The sequence below is a fragment of the Mchenga conophoros genome, linkage group LG14 (genome assembly GCF_057382185.1).
Source record: "Mchenga conophoros isolate Kocher_MC1m ecotype Shallow Benthic linkage group LG14, M_conophoros_male_GT1.1, whole genome shotgun sequence".
NCBI classification, from domain to species: domain Eukaryota; kingdom Metazoa; phylum Chordata; class Actinopteri; order Cichliformes; family Cichlidae; genus Mchenga; species Mchenga conophoros.
Genome location: NC_140539.1, coordinates 15,084,528 through 15,098,009, shown reverse-complemented (window position 1 = coordinate 15,098,009; position 13,482 = coordinate 15,084,528). Strand labels below are relative to the sequence as shown.

Below are 13,482 nucleotides of genomic sequence, written 5' to 3'. Positions count from 1 at the left end.
TCTTTAGACTTTGGCTGCTTTTTCATTCATTTTTAGTCCCGTCCTTGTGCCCGACCACATTCAGAGGACTGTTTTGTTTTTTGATCTGATCTATGAATCACTCAAGCCTAAAAAGGCATCAAACCTAAGAGAACCGGTGTTGTGTCTACACTTAGACCACTTAACAAAGAATCATTTTAAAATTGTCTTTTGTCTTTGTTACTAGCAACCTGTCACAAAAACACGTTTTCCTCTGGTTTCTTTAGTTACATCTACAAAGACAAATAATCATCAGTATGTTTGGGAAAGTTCAGGGGAGACGTAGCACAGTGAGTGCCTACAGCCATCTGTGACACATGTTCTGGGCTCTTTCATGAACGGTTTAGGTAATTAACACCAGCATTAACTTTGACAGCTATTTCTGATTTCGTTTTAGTCAACCAAATACCATGAATCAACTGTAGACTAAATCTACAGTTCACTCAATCAACTAAAATGTAACGTATAACAGTTGTTGTGTTTTTACCGGTGAGAGTTTCTCCACACACTTTACAAAGCTTTACACTTTATCCGGGAGCTTCCCCCTTCCTGTTTTTTGGCGGCAGATCAAATGTGCGCATCTAACCATACTGCAGATTACTACCGATCAGTTCACTCACTTCCAAACTCATTTTAATGCAAAACTTATTTAGTTCTGATTAGTTCTCATTTTTATTTGCTGACAATGAGTTTCAATACATTTCAAAGTATTAAAAGCATTCCTGGATAGAAAAGGACACAGTTAAGCTCTATCAGTCTCCCCAGAGCCTGAACCTCAACATTAGCGAAGCAGTGTAGATCATGTGGACAGAGAGCGGAACAAAAGGCAGGTGACGTCCAAAGAAGAGCTTTGAATGTCCGTTAAGAAGCCTGGAGAACTATTCCTGAAGACACCTTAAAGAAATGACAAGAAAGCTGCCTAAGAGATTTAAGGTTGTGTTGAAGAATAAAGGTGGTCATAACAAATACTGACTTTCAGCATTTGACAGTTTGCATACATTTTAATAAATCACCACCCATTTCCCATTTTCTGAGCAAAATATAAGCAACGAAGGGTGACTAGAAGTTTTTGCACAGAATTGTACGTCTGCCAGTCACTGCTGCTGTTACTAACTCTGACACTGCAGTCAGAAGTATAATAGTACTAAAGTATAGAGCTGCAGTTCAGACTACAGGTGTTAGAGCTATTCTTGACACTACGGTACATCTACTACCATCACTGCTGCTCCCATTGACGCTATTCTGCTGCTAATGGAGCGAAGCCTGTAAGCAACGTTAGACAGACAACCCATTCTCCTCCAGTAATATCCCAAACACAGCCCTTCCATTTGATGATCCATTTAAGCAAACTCTTTCTGCCACCACTGGGAGTTCAGGCTGTGTTGCAGAATAAAGGTGGTCATACCAAATACTGACTTTTGAGTTTGTTAGAATGACAAACCGTGCAAACGCTTTTCTTATTATATGTTGTCAAAGGAGCTTGCAAAGAAAAGCGTCTGGACTTCTTTAAGTTGCTTGAAGACGTTTCACCTCTCATCCAAGAAGCTTCTTCAGTTTTAAGGTCAAATGGTGGAGAGTCCCAGATATAAACCTAGTGGGAGTGACCCCCCACAGAGGGACAAAAGGACCCCCTGATGATCCTCTAATCGCCTGAGCCAAGGTGTGAAACTGCGTGTGGGTCCCAATCAGCCAGAGTTTCGGGTGTGTTCATTGCGAAACCTGGCCCCACCTTATCATGCGAATTCCTGAGGTCAGATGGCCCAGGATGTGAGTGGGCGTTAAGGCGTCTGGGAAGGGATCTCAAAACTGGATTATAGATGGCAGACAGTTGGTGTCGTAAACCCCCGCCTCTGTTCAAAGATGGTCGCTCACAGTGGACATAGATGGCTTCTTTCACTCCTCTTTCAAACCATCTGTCCTCTCTGTCCAAAATGTGAACATTGGCATCCTCGAAAGAGTGACCTTTATCCTTAAGATGCAGATGGACTGCTGAGTCTTGTCCTGTGGAGGTGGCTCTTCTGTGTTGTGCCATGCGCTTGTGAAGTGGCTGTTTGGTCTCTCCAATGTAGAGGTCCGAGCATTCCTCGCTGCACTGTACAGCATACACCACATTGTTAAGTTTGTGTTTTGGCGTTTTGTCTTTCGGGTGAACCAGTTTTTGTCTGAGCGTGTTGCTGGGTCTGAAATGCACCGGGATGTCATGCTTGGAAAATTTTTTCCTGAGTTTCTCTGATACACCGGCTACATAGGGGATGACAATGTTGTTGCGTCTGTCCTTCGGCTCAAGACTTTTGCACATTGCTGTGCAGCGATAAATCTGTGTAGTACTATTTTGTGTACGTACGTCTTTGTATTTCTTGTTATTATCCCCTGTTTAAATATGCACTGTGATGTGTACTCTATGTATGTTGTCAAAATTGTGCAGGCTAAGTGCATCAAAGTGATTTTAAAAATTAATGAGGGGGATTAAAGCATCTACATCTTAAAGCTCAACATTGTGTAGATGATGCAGAAATCTGCTCTCATTCTCTCTGACCCTCTCTGTCTCAGCCGTACACACACACACACACACACACACACACACACACACACACACACACACACACACACACACACACACACACACACACACACAGGACATGATAAAAGTCACTTGAAATACAGAAGCTGGCCCTGGGCTGCATGAATAATGCAGCAGACTGGCACTCTCATAAACTTTATACCTCCTATTGCTCACACAAACTCACCTCCCATAGCCAACACACTCCTCACACATCTCATTAAGTCCTGCTGTTGGACTGTTGAGCGACCTGATGAGATTCCTGCCGTTTTTGACAAACACATTGCCATGCATGTGCTCTTGCTTATATATAATGTAGATTACTTCAAAAGCACTTCTTCTTGCAGTAAAAGTTAGGGGTTGAGTGTTGGAACAGATGGTAGCTGGGGACAGATGTTGAACTTTATCTTTAGAGAAGTTTTTAGTGGCCAGCTTGCATGATTCAGCAGCAAGATAAGAAAGTAAGTGTGTGTTGATAAAAAGTTTTCTTTTGTGTGTGTGTGTGTATAGTCTTTGTATTTCTTTTACTGTGAAGACACTTGGTAAGCACAAGAGCTTGTAAAGCACAGGCGGTGAAGTTTACTATATACTGCCATGAAGCAAAGTACAGTTTTTAGAAGGTTTTTTTTTTTTGTTGTTGCCAAGTTCTTCCTCTGTGTTTTGTCCCTCTTCTGATATGAGTAGGAAGCTACCATGGCGAGATCATAGTGTGGAACAGCAGCACAGAAAAAGCTTTGAGGAAACTCCGGCCACATGACGAAGGGGAAGACTGCAAGAAGCAGCAAGGTGCCACTTTCAACGACAGCAGCTGCAAACACATTCAAACCGTCGTTTCTGTAATTATTATTAGACGTTAATTCTTCCAAAAATCTTTAAAACAAGGAGAAATTAAGTTAATTTTTTTGCCTGTTTCTGTTTGCTTTTTCTTCTGTTCCTCATTCTCAACTCTGACACTGTGGGTCGTTTCCCCACTTCTCACTTCTCAACGTGCTTTTGAATGACAGAGGACTCGGAGAGCTGCGATGCCATCACCAGACTGTTCTTCATTCCAGGACGCACATCTGTAACAACTGCAGGTATAGATTGTGGACTCTTTAAAGTGTTATTTAAAGTAAGTCCTAAAAGATGTGGGAGGCTGTATGTTTGTGTAACGCTGTGGGGCAGCCTCAGCTCAGTATTAAATGTCAGCTGAGAGAGAGTGGAGAGAAAACTATTTTCACCCAAACAAATTCCGTATTTTGACTTTTCTAACTTTTCTCCTAACAATAAAGCCATCGCATTTGCAAATCAGCTAATTTCACCTACTTGCTGTGAGCCTCTTTAAGCATGCTTGCTGTAAAAGTGTTGTAGTTTGACGTGCCTGCAAAACCAAGAGCGGAAGCTGATGCAAACAATGAAGTAACTTTAAAGGTGTTCTACATTTTAAAATGCCAGATCTGCTGAATATATGGCCTTGCATTTATTATTATTATTATTTTTTTTAAGGATGTTTTACACAGATTGTGTGTCTGGTGTTTACATATTTCAAATACAGTAAGGCTGTGTGGAAATACTGTACAGCATTTGCACATCACTGATCCTTTGATGTAGCAAGTTTTCGATATTTGTAACTACTTTCCTGCCAAAGTTTACTTTCCTGTATTTATTTAAAAAATTCCCTGGTCCCTTGACTTTTTAAATCCATTTAGATTTATTCTTGCTGTTAAGTAGCTGCTGCTGCTTTGAGCTGTAGCTGTTAGGTGCTTTAAAAACAAAAAAAACATGATCGGCCTCTGTGCCTGCTGCTGCTGCTCGGGTTTGCTGTAGCAATGAGGTATGTGGCTCTGTTGATGATGTTAGTGGAGCAGTTTTTTCTATGGGTTGCCAGATCCAGGGAGAACTAAACAAAGGAAGCCCTGGCCATGTTTATTGTTGACCAAAAAAATCTCATTGTCAGTCAGAACTTGTACAGATTTCTTACTAATTCGACTATTTCAGTGCTTAATGAAATATGTTGCTGATCTTTTTTCTTTTTTCTTTTTTCAGTATCATGGATGTTTGAGATTCCCACTTAGCAACAATATGAGCATTTTTAATCCATAATTGATTTTGATTACATTTTAGACCACATGGGTACACTCTAACTGACTTATTGTAACTCTGTTTGACTTTCTCCTATTGGTACTTGTGGTGTTGCTACCACAGCATGCGTTTTCTTTTTCAAATCTAGTCCAAACACACGTCTAAAATAACCGATGCCTCTGGTTATTGCAGCCATTTCTATTTCTGCATTTCCATCAGGCGCTGCAGATTTGGTGTCCTGCGGGGGTTCAGGTACGGTCAGGCTCTGGAGCACCCAGCACGCCCGTCTGGTAGGACAGTTCACAGCCCACGAAGGGGACCTGGGATCTATTGTAATAGCTGTCAGTCCCTGTGGAGAATATTTAACCACAGCTGACAGGGAAGGGACAGTCAAGATATGGGACGTGAAGGTGGGTTTGTGCACAATTTTGTATATTGTGGTGTTAAAAAAAAGGAGTAAAAAAGAGAAAATGACGGAAACTGATGAAAACAGAGCCCGAGGGTGGGACAGAGATCAAGAGGCAGACTTTAATAGACAGTGAAGAAAGAGTGGACCCTGAATATTTCCATTAAATCAAAGCGTGTTGTTCACTCTGAAAATGACAGCCCTGCCTGTCATTGTGAAGTCTCAGCAGCTTGCTGGAGTACAGTGAAGACAGTCAATCATTTAGAAAATCTCCCCTGATGGATTAGTGGAGAGAGGTAATGCCTCCATCCTCTTTATTTTTTTAAAAAAAATATTATTTTAAAGCAGTAGAGGCCATTAGAAATGGATGAGATTTGTAATTGATTCCTTTTTTAAACAAAAGATATTGTTTTTGTAGACCACCTCGATTAAAAGAGGAGTGATGAGGAGTCATCACATCATCAGTAATGTCATCCACGTCCACTGAGATTCAGTTCATCACACGAGAATGTCCCACGCGTTTGGTCACTGAAGAGTTTTCATACCTCAGAGAGGCCTTTCGACTTTTTGACTCTTGTTATGAAGACTTGGATCGTGCCATCAGTATGAAGCATAGCTGCATCACTGTCATGCTCATAATCACAGTAAAAGAACACCCTCTCGGGTATTATTGCCACAATATTCAGAGCTCAACTCTCTGTCACAGTTTATAAGGGGATGAATTCAGATGGGTACGTCTCAATTGGCTTCCAGTTTAATTTATGGAGATTTATGTATATATAGTTGAAGCTGGGCAATCTCAGTGCTCTGGTGGAAATTCTGTCCCTTCGGCTAGTATTGAGCGCACCTCAGAATCAGCTGGATAACTAACATGATTGCACAGTACAGAGTTGTGCGCCCAGACATTTCTCAGGTCAGTCGCAGGTGTCACCTTAAAATGATGTGCAACTTAGTTAAATAAGTTTAAAGTATTTAAAGTAACTGAAAATAAATGTTTTGTGCTTAAATTGTAACTCTTAACACTGAACTTAAATCTTGTAGTTATTAGGTACCCTCAGTGTTATCTTATTGTAACACATGAAACTCCTCCTATCTGAAAAGGTTCTATAAATAATAATGTAATTATAATGTTGCCTAGCAACCACCTAAGAATGGATAAAATGATCCATTTGTAGCCTTTATGCAATATCATCACTTTATAAAAGCATTTCATTTCAGTTTCAACAGACCAAATATAAATGATTAAAATACCAAACTATGATTCACCAGGTGTATAAACTGTAACTTATACAGTGGGGCAAAAAAGTATTTAGTCAGCCACCGATTGTGCAAGTTCCCCCACTTAAAATGATGACAGAGGTCAGTAATTTGCACCAGAGGTACACTTCAACTGTGAGAGACAGAATGTGAAAAAAAAATCCATGAATCCACATGGTAGGATTTGTAAAGAATTTATTCGTAAATTAGGGTGGAAAATAAGTATTTGGTCACCTCAAACATGGAAAATCTCTGGCTCTCACAGACCTGTAACGTCTTCTGTAAGACGCTTTTCTGTCCCCCACTCGTTACCTGTATGAATGGCACCTGTTTGAACTCATCATCTGTATAAAAGACACCTGTCCACAGCCTCAAACAGTCAGACTCCAAACTCCGCCATGGCCAAGACCAAAGAGCTTTCGAAGGACACCAGGAAAAGTATTGTAGACCTGCACCAGACTGGGAAGAGTGAATCTACAATAGGCAAGCAGCTTGGTGTGAAAAAACCAACTGTGGGAGCAATCATCAGAAAATGGAAGACATACAAGACCACTGATAATCTCCCTCGATCTGGGGCTCCACGCAAGATCTCATCCCGTGGGGTCAAAATGATCATGAGAACGGTGAGCAAAGATCCCAGAACCACACGGGGGGACCTGGTGAATGACCTGCAGAGAGCTGGGACCAAAGTAACAAAGGTCACCATCAGTAACACACTACAACGGCAGGGAATCAAATCCCGCAGCGCCAGACGTGTTCCGCTGCTGAAGCCAGTGCATGTCCAGGCCTGTCTGAAGTTTGCCAGAGAGCACATGGATGATACAGCAGAGGATTGGGAGAATGTCATGTGGTCAGATGAAACCAAAGTAGAACTTTTTGGTATAAACTCAACTCGTCGTGTTTGGAGGACGAAGAATACTGAGTTGCATCCCAAGAACACCATACCTACTGTGAAGCATGGGGGTGGAAACATCATGCTATGGGGCTGTTTTTCTGCCAAGGGGACAGGACGACTGATCCGTGTTAAGGACAGAATGAATGGGGCCATGTATCGTGAGATTTTGAGCCAAAACCTCCTTCCATCAGTGAGAACTTTGAAGATGAAACGAGGCTGGGTCTTCCAACATGACAATGATCCAAAACACACCGCCCGGGCAACAAAGGAGTGGCTCCGTAAGAAGCATTTGAAAGTCCTGGAGTGGCCTAGCCAGTCTCCAGACCTCAACCCCATAGAAAATCTGTGGCGGGAGTTGAAAGTCCGTGTTGCTCGGCGAAAGCCCCAAAACATCACTGCTCTCGAGAAGATCTGCATGGAGGAATGGGCCAAAATACCAGCTACTGTGTGTGCAAACCTGGTAAAGACCTATAGTAAACGTTTGACCTCTGTTATTGCCAACAAAGGTTATGTTACAAAGTATTGAGTTGTATTTTTGTTATTGACCAAATACTTATTTTCCACCCTGATTTACGAATAAATTCTTTACAAATCCTACCATGTGGATTCATGGATTTTTTTTCCACATTCTGTCTCTCACAGTTGAAGTGTACCTCTGGTGCAAATTACTGACCTCTGTCATCATTTTAGGTGGGGGAACTTGCACAATCGGTGGCTGACTAAATACTTTTTTGCCCCACTGTAAGTTACAGTTAACAGGTTATAAGTTTAGAGGTTTTATTTACTCTGCAAAACTAACAAGCCAAAGCAGTAAATGTCAGACATTGATTAAAAATGTACTTCATCTGCTTTAAGATGCCAATAGAGGCATTCATGGCCAGTTAGGTTACTACCAACCTTGGAAATGCTATCTGGGCCAAAGAGGACATCATTAGCTAATATGATTTTGTGGGTTATACAGGCTATCGTGGAAAAGTCACCTTTTACAGTGGGATCTCACTTTCATTGTACACTCCAGCTGCGGCAGCTCTGTCATTAAAAAGTTTACTCTTCAGGAGCCCCAGCTAAACATAGCCCTAAGTCTTTCTTTGAAAAAAGCATTCATCTCACTCTGTTATCTATGTTAAGCAAAAATATTCACAACACAAATCATCTCCAAAAAGTCAGATCTTTCCAGAATTTTACTGCACTGTAATATTAGCACTAACTAGCTTTTCTGCAGTGCAATATCAAGGATCTTTCTTTATTTCAGGCTTCTACATAAATCATCAGCTCGTGAGGTTTCATTCCATAGAATGCACAACACACTTCTCGCTCAGTCTTTTGGCATACTATAATCACCTATTATGTACTACATACAGTTTTATATGAATTAAGTACCTCAGTCTTTTAGTCATTTTTTATGTCTGCCTGCAAAATCTATGGTCACCAATAAAACACACAAGAAGTGGTAATGAGAGTGGTAAATCTGCCACTGTTGCCATTGTAACCTGCTGTGTGATTTGAGAAAACAGAAAGCTTAGCAACGGTAACTATGGGTGGCAAAGCTCAGCGGTTGTGTAATGATCTGTTCCTCTGTCCCTCAGTATTATTGCCTCACACCAGGTGAAGGAGTCAACAAAGAACTCCCAAAACTGCTATCTAGTTTCCATCCACACCTCGACCACGTGACTCACCTGGAGATGTGTTTACATGGCGATAAGCTCCTCCTCCTCTCGGCATCGTCAGACTGCAGTCTGGCTCTCAGTTACCTGCCTGGAGAGACCGTCGGTTTTTTCGGACAGGTAAACAAATGCACACAAGTGCAGCGTCTTGGGTTACGCAACACAACCTGCAAGTGTGTAATAAAGAGCTGGTCGGATGAAGATATTGTTCGGTGACACAGTGGCAGGCTAACGGCCTTATATCCTCACACTTGAAATGTAGAGATGTTCAGAAGGGCTCTGATAAAGCCTAACCTCCCTCTCTGCAGCATGCTGGTGGTTGTTAGCTTCCAGTTGACAAAATGAATGTGAAACCTACCATCAAGCCATGGTTAGGCGTGTGTGTGTCAAAAGAGACTCATGTGAAGTTAGCCTGCGGCGGTGTCTGCTGAGTGTTGCTTCATTTGAGTTTGCCTCAGGCCCACACACTCATTCAGTCGCACACACATTCACACAAATTCACTCCTATGATTTCATAAGAATACAAAGAACTGCACAGATGCATGAAAGCTAATACATTTACAGGCTCTCTACATTAAATTTCATGGTATGGAAATACGCTGCTTTCCCTAATATAATGTTTTTGAGGCAATAGAAAAAATTCAGTGCATAGTTCGTGTTGCTTTTTATACTTTAAGAAGTATTGTGCTACATTTTATTAATTCACGAAGCCTCATTAGATAACATTGTTCAGTATTTCTCAGGTTCTGCAAATAATACATATAATTTTACAGCCATGAGAAAATACAGACAATAACACAATTAATAATAATCCTGCAAACTCTAGTGTCAAAATCCAGAATACTCTTATCAATTCAGTGGAAAAGTCTTGGGGCTGCAAGGACATCTTGCAACACAACACACTCGAATATTCTGCTCATCAGTGCTGTGCATGATCTGTAGAGTGATCCTTGGTGTTTGGAGAGACCTGGAACGCAACAGCCGCAACAGGAAGCGGAGCAGGACCAGAGTGACCGAGGAAGGCAAGAAAACACCGGACTAGAGATCACCTCTGGCAAGCAGCGAGACTAATGTTAACCAAGGACACGACTCTCCTGCAGAGCGAGGACAACTGGGGATAAAGGATCAGAAAAAGGCCAAAAGAGACAAAAGAGAAACTAAAGTGGTTGCAAGAGGAACTTTATTTAGCTGATTTGAGTTCTACATGATTACAGTTGTTTTATTCCTGGACTGAATAAGTACTTGAAAGAATGAATAGTTTGCTTACTTTAAAAAAATACACTGTAATGGTTTCGCTAAAGAAACTACAACATGTGTGCCAAATGAGTAGAAGAAAAATAAAAACACTACTGAATTGTAGCGTTTGGGCATTTTATTTTTATCCCTTAGGATTGTGTAGTGTGTGACAGTAAGTCGTCATGAATGCGTTTCATATCTGCAAAGAATGAAAACATTTAAATTGCTCCCAGTTCTGTGATTTTTATCACCAATAATGCTTAGAAAAAGATACTTCGTGAGATTACAGTAATTATTTTTTTGAGGTTGTTCTGTGTTCTAATACAAAAGTCAGTAAGAGTCGAGACAGCATTTACTGGTGTTCTCAGAGTCACTCTTCCAGTCATTGCCAATGCAGATTTTTAGGCTTTATGTATTTGACACCATACTTTGATTTTGCTGTTGTTCTGTGTCTTGTAATCAAAAGTTCATGCCACTAATGCAGATGGGACTGACCTGGGAATGACTGCTTGTGTGAAATCAGAAAATCCATCCATCAGTCCATGCATCGATAACTGATGATGTAACCGCTGAACTAAACCTTAAAGAGGTTGCTGAGTGGATGCGTTTTTTTTTTGCCTCATTTTGCAGTGCATCTGACTGTATATTAATCATGTTCGTGTGTACAGTTTTTCACCCAGAAGCAGGCAGTTCATTAGTAACTGGCAGTAAACAAGGATAGAAGAGATGGCTCCCATCCTTTGCCTGACTGGCCTTTCTCTGGGGCACTTGTTCTTCTACAGCTTTTTACTTCTTTGTTCCAGAGTTTTGGGAAATTTTGCAGGGCAGCACAGCACATAGTACTGTCACTTCACAACAAGAAGGGGCCTTTCTGAGTGGAGTTGTGCATTGCATTGGCCTATGACAAGCCCCCCAACCCTGAACTGGATAAGTGGAAGAGGATGGATGGAAAGAAAGAAGAAATTAATTGTGCAGTTTTTTTGTTGTGGATGTATCTTGCACCTTAAAGCCTTTGCACGACCACCAGACTGAAGGCCTGTGTGCTTGAGATGCAGGCGCATAACAGAACAGAACCAGTCTTTAAGCTTGTTTTAAGGTAAATGCTCATCCCACATTGCTTTATTACTGAAGGTCAATCACCAGCAGACAGTCCAGACTCCGGGTACCTAAATATCCCTCTAATGAAATTACCATGCTGTCATATGTGAATCAGTGGTATTCTTTGCTCTCTGGTATGTGCTTTAGTAGCTTGCACTGAAGTAGAGAAAATTAAACCTGGGACATTGCCCACTCTGTGCCAGCTGTTATTTCACCCATCATCGAATCTCATTGACTTCCATTGCTCTCTGGCTGCCATGAAATACTTCCTGTGTGGACGCACCTTAAGAATCCTTTAGATGCTGCTCTTTAAGTCACAAAATAGCATCAGCAGGTAACAGTGTGTCTGACCAAAAGTATAAGGCTCTGTTAAAGCCATGGTTAGTACAATTTATATGGTTTCTGTGAATCAATCCATCCACCCATTCATCTTCTTCCACTTATCCAATTTAGGTAGCCTATCACGGCTGTCATTGAGTGAGAGGAGGCATACACCCTGGACAGGTCGCCAGTCTGTAACCGGGCTAACACAAAGAGACAGACAACCATTTACACCGATTCACATCAATTTATAGCAACCAGTTAACCTAAAAAGCTTTGGCCTTTGGACTGCAGGAGAAAGCTGGAGTACACGGAGAGAACCCACAAAGGTGCAGGGAGACAGAGAGGCCTCAGGCGGCTGGTGGATTAAAACCCAGGTGCTGTGAGGTGACTATTGTTGAGAGTTTATTAGAGGTCAGCTGAAGCAGTTTCACAGGGACATGTGTAATATTTAGATCTAATGAGAGAATGAAACCGATTACAATGTTTTTAATTCTTATAAGTTCGCAATTGATAATTTTATGACCAAGAGAATGTAAGCAATCAGAGGAATGATATATTATTAATCCACAGTGGAATAGTTTCTGCAGGATAATTAAAAGGTGGAGATGAGAGAATTTAAGGGTCTGCCTAAGCTCAAGGGCAAGTCAAATGACAAAGGACGCCACATTTTAAAAGGATGAGAACGCCCCCCCTCAAAAACCAAAAAACTTGAAAAGTGTGAAACTGTAGGAAAAGTGTCCAGTATGACTCTACAGGGGGAATCAATACTTGCCGTTTGAAGCTGCGTGTTTGTGAGAAAGTGTGTGTGTGTGTGTGTGTACAGTACTGAGCTCATCAGAAAAGTTTGTGTGGTTGATTTGGCGGAAGAGCCAATTGGCAAGTCTTAACTGGGCTACCATCCAGCTACTGGGCATGAGGTGAGGAGAGGGAATGGCTTCACTCCATCACCAGCTGAGTGTGTGCGTGTGTGCGCGTGACTAAATAGCCTCAGTCCATCAGAGAACCCATTCAGCAGTGAGCGAGCGTGTCAGGTCTGTTCCGCTCACTCCATCACCGTGTGCATGTGTGTGTTTGTGAGCAATACAGGAGTCATGGATATTGATGGAGTTGGGCGCTCAGTCTAATCTTTGCAGCAACACAAAGTACTCGGGTATCCACAGGAGAAATAAAACACCGACACACACTCAAGGAGGAAAGTGCAGGATTTATTCTTTGACTTTTACGTAGCCATAAAGATCACTTGAAATTATAACAAACCGGATTAAAAGAGTCAATATTCGGAGCCAGTCTAATAGCCAAACCAGGCTGTGAAATTTCAGTGTCGTTAAATTTAGTACCAACTTCGCAAACGTCCACGCGCGGGCAAACATGTGCACACACGCCGTACACACACAATGCGAAGGTGGAAAAGCAATTACAAGCAGGAAGGTTGATTTTGATTTTAATTGGGAGCCCTCGCTGTGAGTTCCACCTGTTATTGTCGGTAGCCAGCAACCATAAATGTGGCGCTGTCAGTCCTGCATAACTCGTTCACTGAGTTTAATCGAAATTACTGTGGCCTAATCACCAGTTCCACCTCCAACTTTTTTTTAATGAATTAGTTGACCAGTTTTAGTGTGAGATTAATGGTAGTATCACAAGTTTTAGTATGAGCATGGCTGAATATCGATACTTCACCGTTAAGCTAATATACAGCTAATATACAACAAAAATAGTTTAAGTGTTTCCACAGTTAAACTGGAGGCTGCCAGCTTCATTTCATGTCCACTGTCCATATTTACATTAGCATCATCTTCCTCATCCTTGTCATTACCCCCCCCCCCCCCCCCCCCAAACTCACCACCTCTCTAACTGATGATTGATTCTAATAAAGGAGCGCGAGGTCATTATTATTCCTGCTAGCTCTACAGAACACACATACACACACGCGTTCACGCATTTTGGATAGTCGGAAATAGAAACA

At 41.6% G+C, this 13,482-nt stretch overlaps 1 pseudogene across 1 annotated transcript in view; it reads left to right on the top strand.

Moving 5' to 3' along the window:
- Positions 1–10,202, top strand: part of LOC146559469 (cilia- and flagella-associated protein 337-like) — a 39,827-nt pseudogene extending 29,625 nt beyond the window's left edge. Inside the window, exons 14-18 of the transcript XR_014888342.1 lie at positions 3,263–3,364; positions 3,583–3,654; positions 4,859–5,049; positions 8,784–8,981; positions 9,804–10,202. The product of XR_014888342.1 is annotated as a cilia- and flagella-associated protein 337-like (transcript). The remainder of the gene's footprint in view (positions 1–3,262; positions 3,365–3,582; positions 3,655–4,858; positions 5,050–8,783; positions 8,982–9,803) is intronic.
- Positions 10,203–13,482: the final 3,280 nt, after the last annotated feature.